The 26,713-nt window shown below is 41.8% G+C and overlaps 1 protein-coding gene across 1 annotated transcript in view; it reads right to left on the minus strand.

Moving 5' to 3' along the window:
• The window catches only part of PTPRK (protein tyrosine phosphatase receptor type K), a 419,243-nt gene extending 395,141 nt beyond the window's left edge, over positions 1-24,102 (minus strand). Inside the window, exon 1 of the mRNA XM_075748050.1 lies at positions 23,548-24,102. The gene's annotated coding sequence lies outside the window, so the exon portion shown is untranslated. The remainder of the gene's footprint in view (positions 1-23,547) is intronic.
• Between the last annotated feature and the right edge of the window lie 2,611 nt (positions 24,103-26,713).

Consider the following 26,713-nt stretch of genomic DNA (forward strand, 5'->3'; position numbering starts at 1 on the left):
TACATGCACTTTACTGATGACTTATTTAAATGGTCCTTGTCTCTCCTAAGAAGAGGAGAGTGAGTTATGTTTGTTTAATCCACAAGTTTGCTAAAGAGGCAGGTATAGCTTCAGTGAAAACATTGCTTCAGCAATGCTTGAAAGATTTCCTGTTTAATTAAGGTGTTCCTAGAAACAAAGAGGGAAATAAAGTACCAATCTTCCTGAATGTAAGCAGATTTTCTGGAGTTTTTCATTTAACAGTGCCAAATGTTCTATAAAATTGCCTCTGTCTACATTAGAAGCTTGCATCAACCTAGCCTGAAAACAAAAATACTCACACTTCTCATTTTTTCCCTTCCTTGTTCAAGTTAGAAGTACGTAATATCCATAACACATATGGCTCTGCAGTGAACTGTGACTTCAACATACTTACTTGACAATGAAGAAAGCCCCAAGGCCCATATTTGTAAGAATAAAGCAGATCATACTAATCTGGCTCTAGGAATTTAAAGACTGATATCATATTGCAAGTGGCTACCCACTTGAACATAATTTCTCCTCAGGTTTTTCTTTCTACTTGAACTGCCAGAAGTGTTAATCAACTCATTCAAGCAGCACACATTACCACTACAGAATCCAAGGAAAGCTCTAGATCCTACACAGAACATTTTCCAATACACGAAACCACACAGAATTTAAATGTAATTGGTTTTGACATCCTTCTAAACAAACCAGTTTCCACTATTGAGGTGGAAGCCTACACACTATATTCAAATTTATTTTACAAATGCAGCCTTGAAGGCTTGAGAATTTTTGTTTCATTCAAAATAGTGAGCCAAAAATGGGATAGAATTTCTTGGGAATGACAGAAGTTTTAAAATGAAAACCACAAAGTTTATGCTAATTGCTTTGAGTAGTCCTGAAGTATTCTCTGAACAGGACTGCTTAACTTTTCTAAGCACAGTCAATTTAAAAAGAATAAGCAAGAAACACCCTTCACAGTTGAAGCATTTTCCCAGAAATTCCAGGGAACTGTAAAAAGTTTCAAGTATGTTCAACATGAGGTAACACTGCCAGCACTTAAAAATAGGATTCAAAGGTCTAGGCCAACAAACACTGTCTTAACTTTTTTTTTTTTTTAAATCCTTCTCTTACAGTATTATGTCATGTATATGATCAGAATTTGACCCCTGCCCAACTTCATACTTCTTTTAAATCATAGAGAAGGGGGGGGGGGGAAGACCCAAAAAAACCCACATAATGAAAAAAAAAAAAAATCAGTCACCTTACTAAACACAATCTCCTTGCTTTGGTGCTTCCATTGTTTGTTGGCTTCTCATTCTTCCTTCATTTTCATTAGTATTGTGGTTTTCCTATTCAAAAAGCATTTCAATTATCATTATATTATATTTTTGAATGGCAGGGATTCATAAGGAGTGATGTACTGTACAAAAAAAAAAAAAAAAAAAAGCAAAGCTAAAGCCTATCTGGGTCAACTGTACTATCCCTTCAATGGGAGATGCTACCAGCAACCAGTGGGAGAGAGGGGTTTTTCCCCCACATCTAAACCAGCTAAAGCTCCTGATCTTTCTCAAGATTAAAAAAGCAAGCATTTGTGATTATCTGCATATTTGCCTTCAGAGTATATTTTTATGACAACAGGTTGCTAGTCCTGTGCAGTTTTCCAGAGTGTGCACCAAATTCCTCATCAGACTGAAAATGCAGCACGCAAATGAGGATCAGAGACTGACAAAGCCAGGCACCACAATCTATGTACAGGGGACACACAAGTGGGGGCAAAACCCTGCAATCACAGCAGTCTCAAAGATTAGCGTTAGGTAACCCTGAACTGAATGCATTTTAAATGAAGGACTATTCCTTCAAATATGGTAAATATGTTATTAATTGCAGTCTTAATGACATTAAGAGCAATCTTTACATGTAGTGAGTGTCCCATGACAGAAGGCATCTTTTCCACAGAAATGGCTAAAGAATTCTGTGTCAGCTAAGCAAAAGAGAACTCTTAATCTGCTCTTTAAATCTTCTAGTTAAGCACCAAGCAATCAATAACTAGTCAAAATTACTTACTTGGATATTAAAACTTTACACTGAATCTACACTAAATCATCTATATGCTACAAAATTTTGTACTGATCTTGTACAAAACAAAGACTGAAGCTTTGGTTGCTCTAGGAACAGCTTGTAGTTTTGGTACAAGGAGAGGATTTTAGGATCATAGAACAGTTAAAAGTTGAATGCTTCTGCTAAAAAAGAAAAGGAACATGAAATAATTAGCAGTCAGCTCTGATACCGTTTAGAAAGGGGTAACGAGCTTCTATCTGAACTAGTGAATAAGTCACTACACAGCTGGAGCAAGGTGTCACTACCTTGAGACATACTCAGTGCAAAGTTAACATAATGAAAAGGGCCTTCCTTCATAAAAATTAAACTTAAAAACTAAAATTTAAAAAGAAAACCAAACCCTACACTTCTGGAACAGAAACTGCTTCCATTTCAAATTCTAACTTGAGTGACTTTTTTTACCATAAATTAAAACCAACAGGTAAACTACTTTTCTGAGTACCAAATATTCTGAATATATTAGCTCAAGAAGTTTTTGCAGTATGAATAAAGCCTGTTTCCCAAATATTAGTATACATCACATCAAATGCATCACACACAAAGGTGCTATTCTGTGGGTTGTTTGGTTTTGAGAGTTTGGGAGAGTGGGAATGTTTTACTTAGTAAGCAGCAGCTTGTTTCTTGGTTTTTAACCATGAGAAGGTTGCCTATAAAACTTCAGAGCACACAGCTTCAAGGAGACTTAAACTAATCCCTTTCAGAATCTGCCGACACAGCGCTCTCGCTGCTCCAACTCCCACTGGATTTCGTTAAAGCAGCTGAAGGAGTTAATTCCCCCTTCACTGAGCAAATGCCCGCGGGAACGGGAGCCGTGAGGTCACAGCCCTGCACGTCACATCATCTGTAACCATCGCCCCCTCGGCTTCTGCCAGGCTGTCAACTGCGGCCACAAACTTCCCTCTACGTGATCTGCGTTTTGATTTCAAGCTCTGATGGGGGTTACTGGAGCAGACAGTTGAGGATAACTCCTCCTTAAATTGCCCCAAAACAGATCACCAGGCGCCTTGGGGACCTTAGCTATCCAAATTATTCTTCTGAGGCTAAAGCCAACCAAGTCTGAATGAAAGCCCTGCACAAACACAAAATGCGCTTTTGCTGATATAACTAAAGGTATGACATTAAGGTAAGTGACTGGTTTTTTGTTGGGGACACTCCTTCATACACATTTCCTTATTGATATCCTGAAAAGTAGCCTTGTCCTGAAAGCTACCCAGTCTACGCAGCTCAACATGAATAAGCAAAATACATCAACCGATCCCATTCTTCTTCTGATGTAACCTAGTTGGACAATAAAAAAAAAATATACCTCCCTAATACACCAAAGCAGAAGGCTCAATGGGGCCTTTGGAGGCTTCCCAGGAGAAAAGGATGAAACAGGGGCTCAACGTTAAAAAAGTGATTTGAGGTTTATATAGAGCAGCGCAAGGAAGGGTTGGATCAAACACGCTTTCGCCAAGATTAAAATAAGGTGTATGTGCCCTAGGATGACATATTAGAACAATGAAAATTAGTCAGACTTAAAGTCATTTATTTCACTTTGAAAAACTAGTAGCCTCTTTTTCCAGAATTAGTCTACTTTAATCCATTTTACCCTAATCCTTTCCTAAGGTGAATTATACTAAACTGAATTTTAATATGTCATTTTAACACTAAATGAAAGCAACCCACATAGAAATTTAACATGATTTAACTAAACTGTTTTAAATTAATTTTTAATTTGAATGTGACCTTATTGTCACATATGGACAAGTCACCTTCACCCACGCTTTGAAAAAAGTCCACCTGAAATAGAGAAGTTCAGCCTGACAACGCGGAACAACGTATCTACAAACACTGCTGTGCCAGGCAGAAAACTTCACATAAGGTGTCCTCCCTGGTAGAAAGGCAGCTTCTCGCCTAACCACCTCCTTAAAAAGCCAGGGGTTAAACAGGTGTGAGGGGTTTCACCTCAACAAATGTTGTTGAATACAACTCTAAGACATCTTTTTTGTGGAAGGGTGGAAATCATATGGAAGAACTTGCAGACATCCTCTTCCTAGTAGAGATATGCTTACTAAAGAACCAAAGCAGGTAGTTGAACTCCAAACCCTAGCTGTCTTCATGCTTGACTTACAATGTAATTTAAGTTTGTGAATGAGTCTGCATTAAGAACCATAAATGTTGCTCAATTCACAGCTTTAGAGAAGAGAAAGGGGAAAAAAAAAGGGAGGGGGGGGAAGAAAAGAAGTTCAGGTATTTCTGCAAACCCATTCTGCATGTACAACAAAAACTTTTAGAATTTGATACTGGGCTAGCTGGGAATGCATCCTTCAAAGTAAAAAAAAAAAAAAAAAACCAACCCCAAAAAAAACCAGTCCAACTGTTCAGAGAAGGAGCAAAGGTTATGAAGGTTATGAAAAAGTCTCTCTGGAGCACAGACAAACCAGCCATTCTGCCAGGCTGGAGCATTTTCAAGCTGCATCGACCTGTTCCCACACCCTATGAAATTGCAGACTACAGTTCTACTAGAATCAAAGAAGTGTTGCTTGTAATGCACCTCTGGAGGCCATCTAGGCCAAATACCCCCTTCAAAGCAGATCACCAACACTATAACATCAGCCACGGTTCTGTCTAGCTCAGACCTCCATGGATAGGGATTCCCCAGGGCAGTCTGTTCTGCTCTGCCACCCTCCTCCACATGAGCAATGTTTCATAGGACTCAGTCTCCCAAGCTACAATTTGTGGCCACTACCCTTTGCTGTACTGTTTGCTGCTATCAAAAAGAGATGGGCTCTGTCATCTTCATAACTGCCCTTCAAGTTCTTGCAAGCTCTTGTTAAGATCAACCCTTCACTCTTCATCTTGAGACCAAAGAAATCCAGCTCCTTTCAGGCACCCCTTGTAGGTGATGTCATTCAAGCTGTAACCATCTCGGCTTCTCAACTTCATCAGCTTCTCAACACACTCCAGTTTCCCCACATCCTTCTAGACTTGGGAAGAGGACAAGAGCCCCAATACACAACAAAATACTCCATATATACCTCACCAGCACTGAATAGAGGGGAACAACAGCTTCCCCCAATCTGCTGGCAACACTCCTCCCAGTGCAGCCAAGTATGCCACTTGCTTTGTTCACAAAAAACCCCCAACCAAACAAGAAAAACCCCACCCCACACCACACACACAATACACTGCCACCAAAAACCGGCTCAGACAGATACCAACCCCAGATACCTTTCTGGCAGGGTTGCCACTCCGCCACTATCCAGCTTGCATCCAGGCATGGGTATTCCTCCTGCTGAGATTGGCCCATGCACAGATGTTCTTGGTCCAGATGCCCTTCATGACTCCATTCAAAATTAAATTATCAACTCCACACTATTCTGGCTTGCAGTAACATATCATGTGTCATGACTACCACAGCAGAATAAAGAGACGCCACAACTCACTTTGTAAATCATGCCATTTTAACAACAGACAGGCTCTAGCAGAAACAGTTAGGAGCACTGGTCATCCTCTGTTAAAAAATTGGCATTGAAAATGAAAAGACAACAATAAGTGGTAGAATCAGTATTGTTACTGTAACATGAATTACAATCACGCTCTTCTGAGTTCCTACTAAAACCCACACCTTTGAGAGCTGACATTCACATGACTTCTAGCAAAGCTATACACCTGGATGTTTTGCAGTTAAAAACTGGGGGGATAGAAGGGGATTTCAAACGTTTTCCCCCATTTTCAGATTTCTCCAGTGTGCAACCGACTATATCTCGTCTGGAATTGTACTTTGAGATCACTAGTTTCACATACTAATACTTCCCCGACTTCTTTAGTGAAAACATGCACTAGGAGAATGTGAGGAATAAAAGGGGCAAACAATCTTTTGGGTTTGCAATTAAAAAAGGGTCTTTCAGCTCATCCATATTTCTAACCTGATTCATCCATAATATGAATAATACTAATATTTTGAGTAAAAGCTGGCTCAAAGCCAATTTCTGCAGGCATTTAAGGAAGAGTGTCAAAGGAACACATTCATCCTAATAAATTAGAGTAAAGTTTAAGGAAAACTGAGCATAAGCACACACCAACCTTGTTTCTAAATAAAGGTTGTGTTTTAGAAAACTGTGTAATATGTTTTTGTATTTAACACTTAAATGTTAACAGATAAACATAGACTGAGGAAAGTTTGCAATTCCCTCTTCCCCAAGGGAAATCTAACTTCTGAAACTCCATGCTTTCAGGAGCCGTTAAAATGACAAAGGTAGAAAGAACTGTTTGATATGTCAATAACAACATCGATCCTCCATTGCTTAAGCAGAAACCTGATTCGCTTATTACTTACTGTGTAAGGAGAGGATTAAATATGAGAAGAGTGAACTTGCTACGATTTGCTTTGCAACATTAATAAAACGTTCAATAGTAGTTTTGTTGCTAAGTCTGCTAAAGTAAAATGTTCAAATGGCCTTGGAAGAATCTATTTGACAACAGACCATTAGTCTCTGAAAGAAAGTCAAGGCTATTTACTATGCAAGTGCTATAAGATCATCCCCTTGGTATGGGGAACGCATGTTTATCTTCTTTCCAAATCAGATTTTCGTTATTCTGTGTGATATTAATCTCCATGGGGGTGGACACCTCTGTGAAGGCGCAATGGTTCATCTCCTGGTTCTGGTCAATTCTTGTTTTAATCTCATTTCCAGATCAGAGTCTTCACACATAGTGAGATATTAATCTCTATAGGGGCAGACACCTCAGCTGGCCTTAGCGCACAGCTCCCCCTCTTCTGGTCAATTCTTATTTTAATTCTAATTTCCTGTGATTCATATTACTCTTTCAAGTTTAATATATTCCACATCGCTCTTCTCAACAAGTCTCCCCTCTTCTTTCTCTGCCTCTTTTCAGAGATTCTCACAGGAAAACTACTGGTTTGGTCCCCTTCACAATTTCCCTCAAAATCATCGTAGGTATTACTGGTGTTATTGCCACATCAAGGTGTTATTGTAAATAGGTGTTATTGCCATCAACCCTCTTGCATAAATACTGAGAATGCTTGCCTTATTAAGGACTAGTTTTATCAGTGGGGTTCAGTTTTGTGCAGCCTTACTTCAAATAAACTTTCACTTGCCTGTTTCAGGATGGGATAACCCCACACCTAGGTAACAAACTAGGATATAAGATAGAGCGTCATGAAGTGTGAACCTCATGAAGTTCAACAAGGCCAAGCACGAGGTCCTGCAAATGGATTGAAGCAATCCCAAGCACAACTACAGGCTGGGTGCAGAATGGACTGAGACCAGCCCTGAGGAGAAGGACTTGGGGTGCTGTGGGACAAGAAGCTCAACATGAGCCAGCAGTGTGTGCTTGCAGCCCAGAAAGCCAAACATATCCTGGGCTGCATCAAAAGAAGTGTGACCAGCAGGTCCAGGGAGGTGATCCTGCCCCTCTACTCGTCTCTCGTGAGACCCTACCTGGAGTACTGCGTCCAGCTCTGGGGGCACCAGTACAGGAGAGACATGGAGCTGTTGAGAGTGTCCAGAGGAGGCCATGAAGCTGATCAGAGGGCTGGAGCACCTCCTGCTATGAGGACAGGCTGAGAGAGTTGGGATTGTTCAGCCTGGAGAAGAGAAGGCTCCAGGAAGACCTTATAGCAGCCTTCCAGTACCTCAAGGGGGCCTACAAGAAAGATGGAGAAGGACTGTTTACAAGGACATGGAGTGATAGGACATGGAGTGATAGGACATGGAGTGATAGGACATGGAGTGATAGGACATGGAGTGATAGGACATGGAGTGATAGGACATGGAGTGATAGGACATGGGGCAGTGGCCTTAAGCTAAAAGAAGGTAGATTTAGATTAGATGTTGGAAAGAAATTCTTCACTGTGCAGGTGGTGAGGCACTGGAACAGGTTGCCCAGAGAGGTTGTGGCTGCCCCATCCCTGGAAGTGTTCAAGGCCAGGTTGGATGGGGCTTTGGGCAACGTGGTCTAGTGGAGGGTGTCCCCGCCCGTGGCAGGGGGGTTGGAACTAGATGGGCTTTGAGGTGCCTTCCAATCCAAACCATTCTATAATGAGAAATTGAAATATAATGTCTTATCGTAGACTTTCTGATTGACAGTCAAGTCTCTGGACATGCAGTTCTCCTCCTACAAACCGAGGGGTGTAGTACACACAGACCTCACAGGAAAATCATGAGGCTGAAGTATTTCAGGTCTCTCAAATATTAGTCTCATAAAGGGCAACAGAATCTTAGAGGAGGAGAACACAACCAGAGATCTTCAGCCTGCATGATATCCGGCCTCAAACATTTTAAGACCATATCTTTGCTCTTCCCACTAAATATAAAGCATTGTACGAATACAGTAATTTCACTACCTAAATGAGCTTTCAATTTTCCCTCCAAGATTTGTTTCTCAGCCTTGAAAACACAATCAGTTTCTCATCACCAAATTAACATATCATCATCACTTCCCATTTGCTCACCGCTTGAAGAAAATCTACCAGTCAAATGGTTAAATCCAAGACACAGAGATGTGTGTTTGTAAAAAGGGCAAGACACATTAATTAAAAAATATCACTCCTCTTTCAGAGCATGTTTCTCTCTCCAATTTTTTGTCCCACTGATTTTTATATACTGTTTTGCAGGGAGCCTTTCTAATGCCCTACCTAATTTGTTTTAAAATAAGCTGTATCTGTGTTAGGAATTTGGTTCAAAACAGCAGGAAAAACTGAAGGCCCTGATTGCTTCCATTTACCAAGCATTAGTTTGTTTCTCACCACAGTTCTCATACAGGTGAGCTACACCAACACATTCAGAGAAGAGCAAACCAGAAGCTCCACATCTGAAGCGCTTCAATCCCTCACAGGGAAGCTTGGTTCAGAGTTAGTGTAGACTATACACTGTGACATCCCTAGGAACGCCACACTTCGTTTTTTCCTGAGGGCCAAATGTTTCTGCTATGCACTTGAGGTTTTCCAAAGGGAAAACAATCTAATCTGAGGCAACCCTGCCTGGCTACACCACATGCAATGGTTCCGAGATCGTCGCTTTCTGTAATAATGCAGTTTAGCAGCCAGCATCTATTGCACCAAATTGCTTACCGATGTAGATACTGCCACAGTCTTCCTAAGACACGGTAAAACAAAATTGCCCTGACAGTTACTACTGTCACAGATAAAACTGCCAAGATCCTTCTAACTTCTCATCATAGCAGCTCATAAAAGTTCAAGAGCAAAAAGGCAGTGCAGCTAAGTGTGCACACAACCCTACCCAAACACAACCTTATCTTGCCTTTAGATTTTTTTTTACATGTTTCTATTCATTCAAGTTAAAAGCTTAAAAAAAAAAAAAAACAAAACAACGAAGCCTTCCTACTAATCCAGGTGAGTGGATTTTACATGTGTCCAAGTCTTCCATTCAAAACTTTTTGGAAAGCAAACTGAATAACACTTCAGAACATTTATCCAAGCTTTGACTTCACTTAATTTTACCATGCATTTGCATTTTCATACATGGTTCTTATGGCTGGCTGGCTGCTAGGCTATTATCTTCTGCAATCCATTAGCCAGTTTTCAAACACTGATTAAAACCCCCATTAAGAATATCTTCTTTTCCCATGCACTTCATCTCCTGCTATTACAACATCTCATCATGCCAGAATCTGTAAACTGTGTCTGAGAACAAACTACTCTGTCTTAGGTAGACTGATCAATCATACGTGAAAGAAACCAAAAATACTCCAGGGAACCTAGAAGTATTTATGTATTTTACCATGTATAAACACATTCCTCAAACAGCCACTGGGTCCATTTATGAGCTATACATCAATTACTGAACATTTACATAGAAGATATGATCATTGGTGGTTTATCTTATATACTGCTAAAGGCGAATCCTCTTAATTATAACTTCAAAATTTTCAATATGTACAACTCTAAAGTTCTTAATGTTGTTAGACTTTCTCTGCTTTTTCCCCTTCCCCCAAGATGAGAGAAATTCTGAGGTCTAATCCCCCTCTTCTTTTAGGTGGGTTCTGAACATCAAAAGTGTAAGGAAATAGCAACTTCTCTGGGCCTAAACCTACCCAAAGTAATCTTTTAAATAAGAAGGCCCCATTTTGTTATATACTGAGGCCACACACTGCCTTCTCTTGCTTAATTCTTACACAAAGAAATGTAAATTTAATCAGATGCTTGATTACTATAGTGGGATACAGTAAACAGGCAGGTGAGAGAGAATGTAAAAGAAGGGCAGGAAGGATACAGTGACAAACAAGACACAGTCACCTCTGATGCAGAATTACTTCCTAATCCTTTCCTTAGAAAACAGAAGCCAGTTTTACCTGGATTCCTCCTTGACAAGGCCTTTTTAAGATAGTAAACTGGAAGATTAAGATACCATGATCTGGGAGTTTAAAAGACCCCACACCAATTAAACAAAGGCGGAGCAGAAGCAAGGAAGAAACTGGAAGATTATCAGGAAAGTTACCAAAACCCCCTGAGTTGCAGCTGGGAGCCTGGAAAGTGAAGTCTTTAGCAATAAGGTATTCATCCCAGAGGCGAGCAGGCTGTTTTGGTTTTCTGTCCTGTTTAATCTGGCAGTACAGTCAACATACAGCATGAGTGGAGTGGTGTGGAATTTTACTTATTACTGCCTACACACCTACAGTTGTCAGTGTAACAAGATGACGCTAAAACATGAGTTATTCCTGAAGCACCAAAAGCTGAAGAGCAGTAACAAGCAGGGGCTTAACCTCTTTGGATTCGCAGTCCACATGTTGCATCTTACAGGGAATAAAGCCACCCTCCTCATTGGTGGCACGCTACTAAAGAAGCTCATCAACTTCAAGACTTTTGCAATGGACTTACAGACCCTCCCGACACTTTTTAATATTCCACTTTCTTCTTCAAGCCTTTGGTTTCATTTGCGTTGCTGCAAGGCTGCCGCAATCTCAGGACTCAACCCTCAACCACAAGACAATAACTGATGTAATGTGGAAGAACATGGAAGAGGTTTTAGGATCTTTATGGCTTATGGGGCCTTTTTTATCACAAGATTGTGACCCCAGGACCTATTTTTTTTCTTCCAACAAAGACCAGAGCAGTTGCTTTTCCTTTGAGAATAGTCCTCTAAATATAACTATGTGGATTTTGATGACATAACAAGAAAAAAGTAGCGCACTTACACCTCCTCTGTATTTCACAAATCAAAATAAGATTATATTATGAAAATGGGAAAAACAAAGTAGTATTCGTGGCAAGAAATTCTTCAAAACTACTTTCCACTACAGTTTCGTTGCAAGCACTATGCACGCAGTGACCAGGGAACAGAATTTAGTAACAACTTAAAGTATCTTAGGACTGCAGCACACCTCAAAAGCCAATCAAATTGTTATTTTATTTGGGAGATAAACAAACATTTACCAACTTCCTTCACTTGTTCCTGTGTCCTCTAGGGACTGCCTACTATATAAGATTATTAAATTTGAACATTTTCTTTGGCATTTGCTTCAGTTCCTGGTTGCCTAACTTTTTTTAGTTTTAGGCTGACAATGCAAACGCTTCACATCCAAGTGCAGGGGGTTTTTTTGTTTGTTTTTAATCATGTGTTCACTGCCATTAAACAGATTTTTTCCTAAATCTCTCAGCTTCAAGATCATAGAATAAGATTGACCTATAAATTACTTAAGGTTGCTTTCAGGTGACAAGTGTTTTAAGAGATGGATGGCCAAAATTCCTTCCCTGAAACACAAACTATCTAATACTTGTTTTCATTCCCATTTCCATGCTTAAGCAAACAGAGAGAGATGTTTATAGTTAGCATCTGGATACTATCACCATACAGGCAAAACCATCCAACAGATTATTTCAGTATTCCTAGGGTCTGCAAATGTTATTATTAACCACAAATACTACTCTTTCAGGTTCACAGCCTCATCACGTAGCCCATAAAGCTCAGACCAAAGATTTTCAAATACATGGGTTCTGTCAAATTCAAAGTAACGTACAGTCTCCCCTCTTCTGAATGCTCATAAAGAACATCTGTGCAGCCTCTCTAAACGAGAGCATAATCTTGCCCTTCCCAAATGCTGGTCACTTAACGCAACTCCTTGTTCAACAGTTGACAGAAACACCAATAAATCACCAGAAGAATTGCACATTTGGAGTATAAACTCAAAGAAACACTGATAAGTGAGCCGGAGGGAATGGCCACCACCCCCAAAAAAGCTGTTTAGTATATCTACTTCAACGTGTTTAAAACAAGCTATAAACTGAGCCTGGTAGTTAACTGCTGCTGTGCAGACACAGGATACACAAACCAGCGAGGATCTCGCTCATCCCTGGAAAGGACGGACTGCAGACCTGGAAGCACTTCATGCCTTAAACATGACTCAGGAGGAGCTGTTAACCTACCCTGTAGTATTTGACCAAACCAGTATACAGGGATTTCAAAGGAAAGGAAAAAAAAAAAAAAAAAGTACTGAGAATAACACACCACTTAAGAATGCAACACCTTCCCACTTATGCAAGATGATTCAAAGCATTAAACTAACTTTATCGAAGAAAAAAAACAGAAGCAAAATGGCTTGGCTATTAACAACATCCAAACTCACTAACTGCTAACAGAATTGTTTTTAAAATATTACAAATCAATATTAAAGAAAAAGTAATTTGACTGACTTCTCACTGCCAGGTTTCAGTCAGAAAAAAAAAAAGCATATTTACATTCTATGACATTACACCCATCTATTTAGTCTGTGTTTACCATGGAAATTCTACGCCCTTTCATTACCAAGCTTTGTTTCAACTCATTCAGAAATCCGAATCATTCCACGCTAAAGGTTTTGCTTTCACCTGGAAACAGTCTGTCCTTATTTTACACTTATATATGTGCGTACATTATAGCTTTCTGTATACAAGTAGCGAGGAGATGAAGGGTTTTCTTGGGAGTAGGGGTTGTTAAGAGTTTGTCATACTATCTGAAAGAAAAGGTAGCAAGGAAAAGGAAAGCCAACCCCGCAGAGATTTACAAATGCAAGAAACTTAATATAAATTAATATAAATAGACCTTTTGCACTAAACAAGACCACACACACAAAGTATTCATATGCTGAAGAGCTGCAGAATTAGTTTGCAGTTTCTAGTATTTTCACAAGTTGGGTCAGGCTGGATTACTGGTTAAAACTAACTGCAAAAAGAATATTTGTTTGGCTTTTCTGAATTGAATAAGGAAAAGACTGAAAAGACCGTTTTATTACATCTCTGTTGTGAAAAAGAGGAAAGCCTCTTTCACTGGAAATTTTCTAGCTTGAAAAACTGAACATTGAATGCACCAAACAACGCTGACATGTGAACAAAGACAGATACAGCTAAGTAGTTAAGTGAAGGAGCATATAAAAATTTCCTGAAACATCTAATTATATTTATACTCATTAACCATTTTTGAGTAAGGAATCTCATATACCTTGCCTCCCTTCAATTACAGCACGAAACCCTGTAACATTGCCATTGAACTCTTCCAGCAAAACCCAAGGAGAGCCAAGTAGATTAAAAAAGGCAAGGGGGGGAGGATAAGAAGAATCGTGGGAATACAACAATCCACTTTCTTTTTTCAGGGATGGGGGAGGGAATAACAGGACAGTTGGGTGGTTCTGAGTTTGGTTTGGGATTTTTTATTTAATATTATTTTTAAACCAACACCATTATCTCCTCTGTAAAACATATGACAAAAAGCACTGAAAAGTTAATACATTGGCATTTTGGTGTATTGTCTACTTAAAACATATACAGTACTCAGATTTCAGCATACTAATTTGAGAGATGCCTGAAGAAACGTCTTCTACAAATATAAAAAGTATTTCTTCAAAAGAAATCAGAAGTTGAATAAAATATAAAACTGCCTTTGTTATTTCATATTAGTAGGTTTTAACAAATTGTCCCTTTAAAGCATTTTAAGTACAGTGACAGCAGTCAGTGCTGAGAACTTATCTCTGCTGCATGAAGTCATGAACTCGGCCACATTTCTTCAATGCACTCATGGCTGATAAGTGCTTTCACATTTACAAAGAACAGGCAAACAGGGTAACACCAGGAGAACCAAGACAACTGATACTCCCCATTTTGATCTTTCTCCAGCCTAATACCACACAGAGATGATACCAATATAATGAAGTGATAAAATATCAAATCAGACCATTTTCCAATTAAAAGCTACGGGGCAAGTCTCCATCAGCTCTTATGACTTTAATTTTGCACTACAGTGAAGATAAAAGCAGCCTAAAATTTCAGAGTTTAAGTAATAAAGAAAAAAAATGTACTGAAATCCTTAAATCATTTAAAAAGCAACAGGTATCCTAAATCACACTATAGGATTGACAAATAAACATGAGTTGTATATGGAAATAACAAAAAAAAAAAGAACACTATTTCAAGAAGTCAGCTATCCACTCAAGTTTTCATTCTAAGCTGTTTTGAATTAATTTGAAGTACAGCCACAATTGTTCTTCATAACATTTTTCTCTTCTGTTTATTCATCAGTCATCTTTATGTTACAGAACAAGTGTTTACACACAAAAGAAAGCATACAACTCCACCTCAGAATAAATTGAGTAACCAGGGTGTAATAATTAAAACGAACATACCATAATTTAATTGCAGCAGAACTTGGTTTTAAAGTATACAACAGTGTCTCATAAGTCAGTAGAATTAAGTTCATGACATGGTAGTTGAGAAATGGCTTCTTTTGCTACTCAATTAATATGTATAATTGCATGTTTTCAGTAAATGGTAGAAGTAGTAAATGACTTTCTGGCAAACTGAAGGGTCCAATCTTTCATACACTGGCTAACAAAAATACCCTCATATTAGCCACAGTACTGAGAAAGAATATTTTCACAGCACCAATCCTCAAGAAATAAAGTCTCTCAAATCTTTTATGGAGGTATATACTCAGTTTATTACTGTAAATATCAGTCAATTCCATATACATATGATCTTCCTAAAAAGAAGAAATGCCTGACAAGCCCATGCACAGTACCTTCTAGCTTAAAACAAGTTTTTACATGTTAAAGTTAATTCATGCCTATGAAAAATATTGACTTTTTTCCCTCTGGCCTATTAGACCAGAGAATCTCTTTTAGACCTCATCCAAACTCAGGGTTTTTTGTTTGCTTGCATGTCTACCATTGAGTAATTTCAGGGAAAAAAACCCACACACAAACCTATTAGCAAGTCTAACTATGCCAGCAAAAAATCCTAATGCAGTCCCAAGTTTTAAACCTACAGGAAAATAAGTTTACCATTATGGCTTATTCTGTTTAAGAAAGCTATTCAAAGATATCAGTATCAGGTTGCCCCATTGCTGTAACATTTGCTGAGATTTTGGGCAGGCCCTCCTTCTTTTTGGCAGTGGCCAGCACTTCTCCCTCCTCTACAGAGAGACTCAGATGTTGTTAGCCAATCGTATCAATAACATATCGTTATTACTCTATAGCAGTTCTTGCTGCTATACACTATATTCTTGTCCTAGAATATAGTTACATATTATAGATGTTTCAACAAATACACGGACTCAAATTCCTGACCATCTACCCAGTGATTTAAGGACACATTCCCCTGTTGAGGCTGAATTCAGCAGCCTCAATTCTACAACCATTTTATCTATCAACAAGAGAAATTATCTTGATTAACAACTTCACAGAACTTTTCATCTGCAGTACTTCAAATAAAACCTATCACAGCACTGTGCCATTAGTTCATTGTTTTCATACTAGGTAATATATTAGATCAAGTTGAATATTTTTAGATTGCTTAAAATAAAACAGCGCAAAGGCTGTCAAGGCAAAGACTTGGCTATGACAGCAATCGCAAAATAGATTTGGTTAGATCAGGAAATAAATGGTTTCTAATACATGTAGAAGTTTGTTAACAAAAATTCCAAAGTTAATGGAAATTAAATTTCAGTAACAAAAAGCCAACCAAAAAACCATGTTGTTGCAAATTCACTGATCAATACTTAGCTTTTACCTGTGAACACAGCTTATTTACAGAGAAACGTATCAGATACTAAACCAACTAAAAGGAGCTCCTTAAATGCGTAAATATTCTTTATAATGGATAATTTTCAGCTTATTTCCACAATTTTAACGAGCAGCTCAACATTCAGAAGGAAAAAAACAGATTTCAAATAGTTTCACATGCCACCAACATCAGCTTTGCAAGTTTGAGAGTATGTGTGTATGTACTTACAAAAAAACCTACAACAAACAGCTATTCTTTTGTCATATTCAGTGTTTTGGAGGCTGGGGCAGTACATGGCTTTCTTGCTTGTTTCTTTGTTTAAACACAGCATTGAGGTGACAGAAATACTAATAACTTCTTGTTTAGGAAAAGTTTTCCATATGTTTTTGTTAGCTTCTAATATTTATAAAACTTCTAGAAATGCAAACATTACTTTCAACTATATAGCTTCCTGGTAAGAGTAGACTGTAAATGACTTTAGACAACATTGTAAACATGCACTATAGGTGACTTCAAACTGGGTAGCTTACATCATTTTAAAGTCACCTGTGGTCAAGGCTTACCAGGAAGCAGCACGAGGGAATGGCCTTTCTGACCTACAAAATTAGGTGCAGCAGGACCCTATGCTCAGGGAGATGCTACAAAATTCTCACCAACGCCATTCACCGCTCCACAGCTGGCTCAGCCTGGCCTTTAGAAGCTACGGCCCTCTTCCCTCTCCTACCCACAATCCACACATCTCATGGGCAATCCATTTAAACACCCCACAGGGTGGGGAAGGACAGATCACATAGGGAAAAAGGTGAAACTGCAGAAACCGGCTTTAAATCCGGTTCCTGCTGCACCCCAAACTGGGTGTTCACAACATCCTCTAATTCTAGCCTGGGATCTAGGTGTCACCTCCTCCAAGCCCTCTACTGCTTGCCATCACACCTGCTCTCTACTAAGTGCCATTAATAGGCCACTTCTTGCTTATACATTTGTAAAATAAATGCCTTAGCTATCTGTTAAAACAAAAGAACGTATTTAAGGCCAGTTTACTCAAAGATACATGTCAGAGAGACCAGCACCCTGTCATCGATCTGTATGCAGTCAGCCAGAATGCAGCCTCAACTGCCTTCACCCGGTCTAACCCCTCCAGCTTCAGAGGGAGCATCGAGCCTCTCTTCCCACCCCTCTCCGTGCCCCCCCCGCCTCCTCTTCACACTTCCTTGGGTGAACGAAGCGCTGCACGGCGAGCAGAGTGTGGAGCCAACACAACTCAAAGCAGCGCAGGTTCACCTTACGCGAGCTGTGCTGCAATGACAGCTTGTTGTCAAACCAGACCATCCCACCATCAGCCCTCATCCTCCCCGTACACCAAGTTTACGTGGCCACACATCTGCAAGTGAGCAGATCAAAAGGAAACTAATCCCAAGCTCCATCTTTCCTCCAAGAAGATTCACATAAAGCTAAACCAACTCAGCCACAGGCCACATGGTGGCCAGATCTAGCACAGGCAAACACCTGAGAGCCATTCAAGCAATGCAAATGCCCTCCTCTGCGGGTGCAGCAACTTAAACTGGCTTAATGGCTCCGGCAGATTGTAACTGAAGCTCTGAATTGGCATGCACGCTTCTGGGAGCAGCGCTACAAAGGCATCTTTCCATGGCTATAATACACTATGACAGACGGGATCCCATCAGCACGTGAAAACATGAGGCGTGTCCTGACTGACTCAGTTATCAGGACTAAAGTAATGCTTTTGGGAGCTTCCTATTACACATTCAACAGGATCCGTATTGCAAAAGGAAGAGTAGCAATTTCACCAAAATAGATGCTAATGTACAGCAAAGCTGACACTTAGTGACTTATCCAGCTCCTGATGACCTAAAGGTCTTCCAGCTAAAGAGGTCATACAATGACATCATAGACTCCAGCGCAAGAAGCAACTCCACAGCAAGAAGCAACTCCACAGCAGTGTTGCAGACCTCTGCATGTTAATCCAGATACTGCCAACCTTTACATGTAAGAGGATAAACTCTTTTTAACTCACTTGTGTCAACAGCATTTCAGAAAGGAGGCAAACTGCAGTGGTAAGCATTTTAAACAGGTTAACTCTCCCAGACATCCAACATGAGATCACAGGTCCTTCAACCGCCTTGCTTAAAAGTTTCCTCCCCTCAAAAAAAGGCTGGTTAAAAACTCTGCCCTTTCCAAGAGTCCTGCTGCCCACTGACGCAGCCACACCACAGACCATCACTTAACCACAAGATCTCAGCTCTTAAGTAATGAAATAGTTCTATGAAAGTGTCAGCGTACAACCAGGAGCAGGACAAATGGTCAAAAAAGCAAAGCAAATACCAGGAATGATCACACTACGGATAGGGAACAGAACAGAAATCATTATTAAACACTGTATAAATCCATCAAGTACCTGTTGTTTGGATACCCCAAGCAGTGTAGCAGAACTGGAAAAGAAAAAGAAGACTGATCAAGGATGAAAAAAAGATATGGAGTGGTAACTTCATAGCAAGTAGCTACAACTGGACTTTTCTGACTAGAAAATGAATAGTTCAGAGAAGGTGGAAAAATCCTGCGTGAAGAAGGTAAATTGGGACCAATTATTAACCACCTCCTAATACAAGAGCTAGGAGATACTAAATACAACTAGCAATTTCAAAAAACAAAGGACCATAGCCTTTTCCACACAACATATTGATTCCTTGTCACAAAGTGAGGCAAATGCTAAAAGCAATACAGGCTGAAGATGTTATTAGGCACAATTATGGTTACAAGAATCCTCTTATGACATTAAATATCAGCACATTGTCTCTGTGGACAGACAGTACTCAGAGGAAGTCACTCACCTTACCAAAATTCACTCTCCCCTGAGTGCCTGCTGTCAGAGACCGCATACTGGGCTAGGTGAAACCTCTGCCCTGATCCTATGCAGATTTTTTTATTTTATTTTTACCACACACACACCCTTTTATTTAAAAAAAAAATTTACCTATCTTAAGTAAGGGCAAGACATCTACCTGGTTTAAGATGCACTGCTTACATCACCACCAAACTGACCAAGTAGTACTGTGATTTCTCAGGCAAAAGGGACTAAAGACTTCTGGGGTCACTGCATTCTGGGTACTTTCAATCCCATCCGAACCAGTTAAGCTCCACTTTGAAAAATTATACAAATTTTATAACTGTAATATTGCATCTAAAAAATACAAATAGACAAGTGATCTCTGACCAACAGTGCCATGGAAGGAGCTGAATGCAAAAAGGAAAGGAAAACATTTGGGAAAGTGGGGGTGAAAGCGAGACAGTAACTTCACTTCTAATTCACTCATCTTCCATATAATTGTCATACATTTTAACAGCTTGGGGGGGAAAAAAGCTACTGAGAAGTCTCTTATACATACACGCCTACCTGCACAAGTGTCTCTTGCATATCACTTGTAAATTGTGGCACATTCAAAGATAAAGTATGACTGAAGCAACTTTGCTGTTCTGACAGCAAAGGGCTTATTTGAGTTTAATTACTTAAGAAGTATTTTAAAAACATTTTTCAAAAAGCCCTTAATTTGTTCTACTACTTGATTACAAATAAAAAAATTTAAAATAGGCTTATTAAAATTTTCTTATTTTTCTCTGTAAGTATGTTTATTTACAAAATCCTTACAAAACAAATACTTTCTTCTACTTTATAATATCAAATTTCTGAGTTAGATTCTCTCCCAAAGACAGACTATAACTATTTTATCAGGGGGGAAAAAAAATTAATTCAGAAATATTTACTCTTGTCTATTCATTTGTGACACCATAACGACTTTGTATGAGAAAGCCTGAGGAATAACTACTCTAATAAAGGACTTAAACTTGTAAAACACACAGCACTTACAGTACTCCTTTTATGCTTAACTATCCCTATGGTCTGAAATACCACACTTAACTTCAGGTAAGCTGATGCATTTCTAGAATGTTTTATCCTTCTATCTTTCCTTTAGAAGTAAAAATCCACACAGTTGCACAGACACCATCCGAGGCAGTGCAATGCATATTTCCATCAGCTAGTTGACAAGCCGGCAGCATTTTTTTAAAAAAAATATTTTTTATATATTTCAAATTGAAAAAAAAAAAAAGACAAAACACATGCAAATTGCTAAAAATAATATTTAAAAAATACAAGTTTCAAGTGATTGAGTTGTGAAAACAAGCTGAACTTGTTCTTTATCGAACTGTAGGAGTTGCAGATGAAAGAAGGTGCTATATAAGGAATAGCTAGACTTCAACAGAGAACGCGCTGCCAAAACATTTTGGCCTAGATTCTGACAGCACGCACCCAAGTTGAAGGGTCATGGAAAGCAGCGGTGTAAAGAAACAATCTACAGAGACCAGAAAACATTACACTGTGGATTACGGCTGGGTTGGGAAGGGTGGGGGGGCACAGAGAGAAGCTGCTTAGGTGGGGTTTTTTTTTCATTTGAGGTCTGTGGGGAAAGACAAAATATACAGCATTTCAACTACATGCAAAGGAGGTGGAGATGATCTACAAGCACGATTTTAAGACAGCAACAAATTACAAGATGTATCTTGTTCCTTTCCCTAACTTGGCTGCTGCTCCTCCTCTTGCCTTCTCATTTGCTTTCATGGGAATATGTTACGAGGAAGAAGAGGTAACAAATGTTACACAAATGCTCCTAAAGAAGGCCAACTTTCCAGAAATTCATACTCTGTAATTTGATTAGACTCTGAACAAGCGTATCAAATGTTTTTATGAAGAACTCTGGATCTGGCCAATGTTCACACTCAGGAGAAGTACAAAGCATCATAAAAAGGAAATAAAAATCAAGTTACAATCAGACAGAGATTTGTGAAAGGTCCAGACTGAATTAACAGCTTCATTAATGGCAAAGAAAAATCAACAGTTTAAAATTCTTACAATTCAGACAATAAGAATACTAATAAAAAGGAAGCTGAAAGTGAGTTAGATTCAGTTTAAGGTGAAAAAGTACACGCCATTATATTAAGGTGAGAAGGGGGGGAAAGCAGTCAAAGGAAGGATGCTTGAAAAATATAATCCTGTTAAACAGAGGAGATGACTATAAAGAAAACAGATGCTCCTGTGTGCACCAAATACAGAAACATCTCATTGTAGGCTACTGAGAGGCCCTCAGTGGAACGGACATACGAACTCCAACCTTTGTGTCCTGCATCCACTAACACACAAAACACATACACACTTCAGGGACTGGTTTAGAATAAGGAACAAAAACAAAGTTTGTGGTAGTTATTAAATTCAGAGCCTTCAAACCAAGATTAACTGTAAGTGTTCAGCAGGGAATAGCTCTACATGTGGATATTGAATCTATTTAATAAGAGTCAGAGCACCATACCTTAAACAGTACACTGAAAGCAACCAGCTACTACAAATCTACTTCTCTAAATCTCTAAGAAAACCTGAGCAAGTCCACAATTAATAAACCTCTGACTGGTGCAACACATCAGTATTTTTGCTGCTTGGCAATAGAAACTAAAGTCTCTAGTTGCTGACATGCTATACAAAAAAAAAAAAAAAATTAATCTCATGTTTCCTAGATACAATTGTTCAACTCCTTGACAAGCTTCACCTACTCTGGTCAGAAGGATATTGAACATTCTTCTCTGCTTACCTAACACATACCCCACGGTACCAACCTGGCTTCTTGTACTCGCAATTCCAAAAAGGGCTGTATGCCCTTATGTATTTTCAACATGAAATACCACAGACCACGTAAGTTATCAGAACTTCCTGCTCTTCTTACGCCAGTGAACAAGTTCATAAAACACTCTTTACGTAAGGGTTACCTTTGGTATTAACATTAGCCTGACCAGCTGCAGTAAAGCAAAAATCACTAGTCTGCTTTCAGTATGGTTTTGAATGAAAAGACACTTGGGTATATTTTAGTTTAGCTATTCCTACAACATACCAGCTGCATATATGGTACACTTCCCCTAGTAAAGGGCTTGTAGGTGCTTACGTAATCTTACAATTCTGTTACGCAGACATGAAATTATATACACCAAAGTCAGCCACATAGGAGGGATGTAATCTGTTCAGACCAGCACAATTTCTCCTACTGCTTCAGCACGTTTCTTAATCGACGACACATCTCAAATGTCTCAATTAAAAATTAATTTATAGGAGGACTGGGGGGGTGGAAGCCTCCTAACTACACATCAGTCCTTACAAAGACTGTGCTTCCAAGTCTCATGAATGTAGATACTTTTATTAATGACAGTTTTCAAATCAGTATCCTATGATAAAGGCTTCAAACGTTTGTCCAACTGATGCATCCAGTGTAATTGCAAGTATTATTTAAACAAAGAGTCTGACGTCTACTTCAGCCAGTCCTTCACGTAATACTTCACACGGCAAAGAAGAAGAACATGTTCACGCTACGGCTTCATCCTAAGCAAACCAAGGTCGCTTCATAAACTGCAGCGGCGGGGGGTCAGGGTCTGGCACACGAGCCCCCCCTGCACCCCGCATCGCCCCGGCACAGCACGCAGGAGGGGGGGGGTCGGGAGAGGGTTCTGCCTCCGCCGCTCCACTCCGCTCCCCTGCCCGCCCGGAGCGACCGCCCGCCCCAGCCCCGCCGCGGGCTCTGCCCCGAGGCTCCCCCGGGGCCAACAACTCACCGCCGCACCGGCCTCAGCTCCCACCGCCCGGCCCCGCGGGCTTTTATTCTGCAAAAGCCCGTGGTGTGGGGCGGGAGGGGAAGGAAGGGGCGAGAAATTCGCAGTTTTCGAACAGAACAGACGCCGACGCCGGCCCCATATGCTGCCTTCCCTCCCATTTCTCGCCCACCACTCTTTTTTTTTTTTTTGGGGGGGGGGAAGGGGGACGGTGGGGGAGACACTCCGGTAGCCAGAGGCAGCCCACGCCGTGCCTCGCCTCCCCGCCCCACGCCTCGGGGCGAGGGGAGCTCGACGCCGCGCCCCGCTCGGGCAGGGAAGCGGCCGGGGCGCCCCGAGGGCTGCGCCCCCCGCGCCGCGCAGGGAAACGCCGGGAAAAGTTTGAGCGAGGGAAGGGGCGGCAGCAGCTCCGGCCCCGCCGCTAGCACCGCCGCCACCTGGGAGGCTCGTCGTGGGGGAAGGTGGAAGAGGAGCGAAGGGGAGTTTGTGAGGCGCCCGAAGCCCACGCCCGGCCCGCACCGACTCGGCAGCCTGTGGACACCCGCGGGTCGCCTTTCTCGCCGCACCGCGCTCCACGGAGCGGCGGCGGGAGGCTGGAGGAGGGCAGCCCCACCGCCGCTCCTCGGGGGTGAGAGGTACCGACGCGGTGCCACCCGCGACCCCCAGCCACCCTCTTCCCTTCCCTCCCCTTCCCCAGCGGGCAGCTCGGGCGCAGAGCGACCCCGCCGCGCCGCCCGCCCTCACCTGGGCGCCGAGCGGCAACTCACCTGCGGAGAGCTGGGCCCTGGGCCGCCCCGAGCAGGGGCGGGCGAGCGGCCGGCCAGCAGGGCGAGCGCCGCCAGCAGCGGCAGCGAGGCGGCGGCGCAGCCCCCCTGCCCATAGCCGACTTGCGGAGAAGTTTCCGAAGAGGCCGGGGCTGCCCCAGCCCGCGGCAGCGGGCGGAAGCTCGCCTCGCCCGCCTCTCCCGCCCGGGCGCCTCGCCAGGAGACCCCCCGCGCCGAGGGGCGCCCGCTGGCCCCGGGGCCGCCCGCTGGGGCAGCCGTCTGCGGCGCGACGGGCGCGGCGGCACCGGCTCCCCTCGTACTCCGGAGTTACTTTGCTGCTGGGCGAGCGGGGAGGGAGGGAGGAGCCGACCGCGCACGTCCAACCCCCGCTCCCCGGCACTTGGCAGGGGGAATGTGGGACTCCGGCCCGCAGCCCGGCGCGGGCGGAGCGGCGCCCGGCAGCGCCTCCTGCTGCAGGCGCGGGGGCCAGCACCGCCTCGCCTCGGCTCGGCTCGGCACTGCCCAGCTCGGAACGGCTTTCCCCGGCACGGCTCGGCTCTTCTCCGGTCCCTCCGGCACGGCGCTGCCTGGCTCAGGGCGGCGCGGCTCCTCTCGGCTCGGCGCGGTACGGCTCGGGAGCCGCTGCCGCCGGCTCTGCGAGACCGCCGGTCGTCAACCCCGCTCCCGGGGAAACCTGCCGCCTCTGGAGAAGGAGGAGGCGAAGAGGGGCTAAAGGGAGAAGGCGCCGGCTGAGCTGGCGGGGTGGGGAGGTCGGGGCAGGGAGCACGGCCGGGGGGGGCGGCGGGTCCCCGGCGCTGTTTGCAGGGGGAAAAGTCCAGCCGCCCCGGGTGTGATTTGCTGGCCGTTCCTGCTTTTGGAAACGCGTTATAGATCGGGTAGCGAGCGTTGCGTTATCGTCGTGTATGAAGCAGCCTGGCTGTTATCTTCGAGCCAGGGTTTGTGTTTTTTCTTTGCTCCCCTCTGGCAACACTTGTCTGGGTCGTAATGCCAGTGAAGTCTCATTGATTGGAATCGAAATTGTAATAAACGGTATTGCCATTAATGCTGTCATTTCCACATGTAATAAATAACCGACCTTTCAGACAGGTCTGTATGCAGCTATATGACTCCGAAGCTGGATCTTCTCGCCAGATCCAGGCTCCAGGTATGCCAGATAATAAAGGCCTTGTTCTCTGCCCCCAAAAGCACTGGAGGTCCATATGCTTCCGGAGCTTAGAACCCTAAAAAGCATTTGGAATAGTGGATAAAGGCACCAGTGCTGGAATTTCTGTTTAAATAAGCATAATTTCCTCCGATTTTTTTAACCTTTTTTTTTTATTATTTTTCTTTTTTGCATGGCAACTTGTAATTAGAGCTGTTGTATAATGATTACAACAGAACCTGAAACCACTGGAAACTCACAGGTTTTATTGCAAACTTGAAATTCAATCCAGGTTCATCAAAGGTTTGCCGAGATTCAAAATCCTTTCCAGCCAATGTGTAGCAATTGATAGGTTTGCCTTTAAACCCCACAAACCCTCATGTTTTCACAGCAAAAAAAAGGTGAAACACAACAGTTTGCTTTGTTACACAAACTAACGTGTACTTCACACCCAAAAAAACTGAACCCAACACTAAAAAAGCTCTACACCTGGAAACTCCTGTACTTCATTTGGGTGGAGTGGCTGAAAACCAACTTGCATGCTCACTGTGAACTACAAAATTATGTGCTTAGGTGGACACTGGCTCTTTGTTTGGACTTCAAGAAGGATGGGAGCTGGGTGAGGTGGATCTCACAACACGCGGTGTTTCAGGATGGGCCACATACTGGGTCCAATTAAACACAGGAAATTATTTTGAGCAAGGTGAAGTAGTGTGCCAGCCCGGCTTCTACATCACGATTTCTGTTGTTATGTGGAAATTTTTAATGAAAAAGATGGGCCAATTCATCTTGGTATAGAGGTGAGGGAGCATGCGAGCATCTGATGCTGTCCTTTATGGTGGGAGCTATAAAGTCAATGCTGTAAAAATGACTTCAAGCCAGATAACTTGTGAACAGTTTGGGAGGGCAGGGGAGAGGAGGGCTAATGCCTACTTTTCCTTACCAATGGTGATGGTCTTGCAGGTATCTCTGGTGACCAGCACTGCAGATGACCACGGCCGGACTGTGAGAGAGGTGGTTAGGTGATGGTGGATGTGCAGCACCAGGTCGCTGGTCCATTTCACTGCTGTGAGGTGGTAGGTTCCACTGACGTACAGTCACCTGTGCTTTATCCAGATAGTTTCCGTATCTTCCAGTGGGAGTTTCCTGGGATTTTATCCTTTCCCATTACTCACATTCCTATTAAAAAGCAACAAAGAGGATTTTGATCGTTTTTCTTGTCTTGACTGGAGAGTTCGAGCTCAAGAGGTATGGGTGAGATGCACAGGTGACCCCAGTTTTTCCTCCAGGTATGTATCTGTTGAACTATTACGTGTAGTTCACTCTATGTGTCCTACTGTACTTGGCATCCTGACAAATACTTAAACTTACACATCAGGTTTGAGATCATTTTTATGTTATATGACATGAATGGATTTATTTTTGTTCCAGCCTTTACATTTTTAGAGCTCTAAATGTTTTACAGTCTTTTGCATTTTCAATTAAGAGGAAAGCATATTTATATTACCTCTTGCACATCTTTTAAAAACTGTCTGACCAAACAACTTGTATGCTAAATGTAAGCCGAATATAACATTAGAAAGATGGAGAGACCCCACAGTAACTTCTTTCCCTCCAGCCTGAGGGCTATTTGGAACTTAAGGAAGGTACAGTCTTAATCCTGATAATTACAACTTCTAAATAAAGTGTCCAATAAATCTGCGTCAAATTCAAGAAAGTTTCGTTCTGAAACTCTACTAGATGCCTCTACTCTCTTTGCATTTCCTGTTAAAACTTTCCTGTTATACTTTAGGGTGTTGCTAAGCCCATCATAACGTATTTTTTTTAACACAGTCTATCATTTAATTTTGTTCATAATGACTGACAGATGTCTAGCATAATATATCATCTCACAGTAAAATATCTTAAATTAGCAATATTCTAATGCTATAGGATAGAATTCATCTAACATGGTATTTTCCCATAGTATTTGAAAAGTATGTAAAATATAGTTATGTTATAGTAAAA

The sequence above is a fragment of the Balearica regulorum genome, chromosome 3 (genome assembly GCF_011004875.1).
Source record: "Balearica regulorum gibbericeps isolate bBalReg1 chromosome 3, bBalReg1.pri, whole genome shotgun sequence".
Classification (NCBI taxonomy): domain Eukaryota; kingdom Metazoa; phylum Chordata; class Aves; order Gruiformes; family Gruidae; genus Balearica; species Balearica regulorum.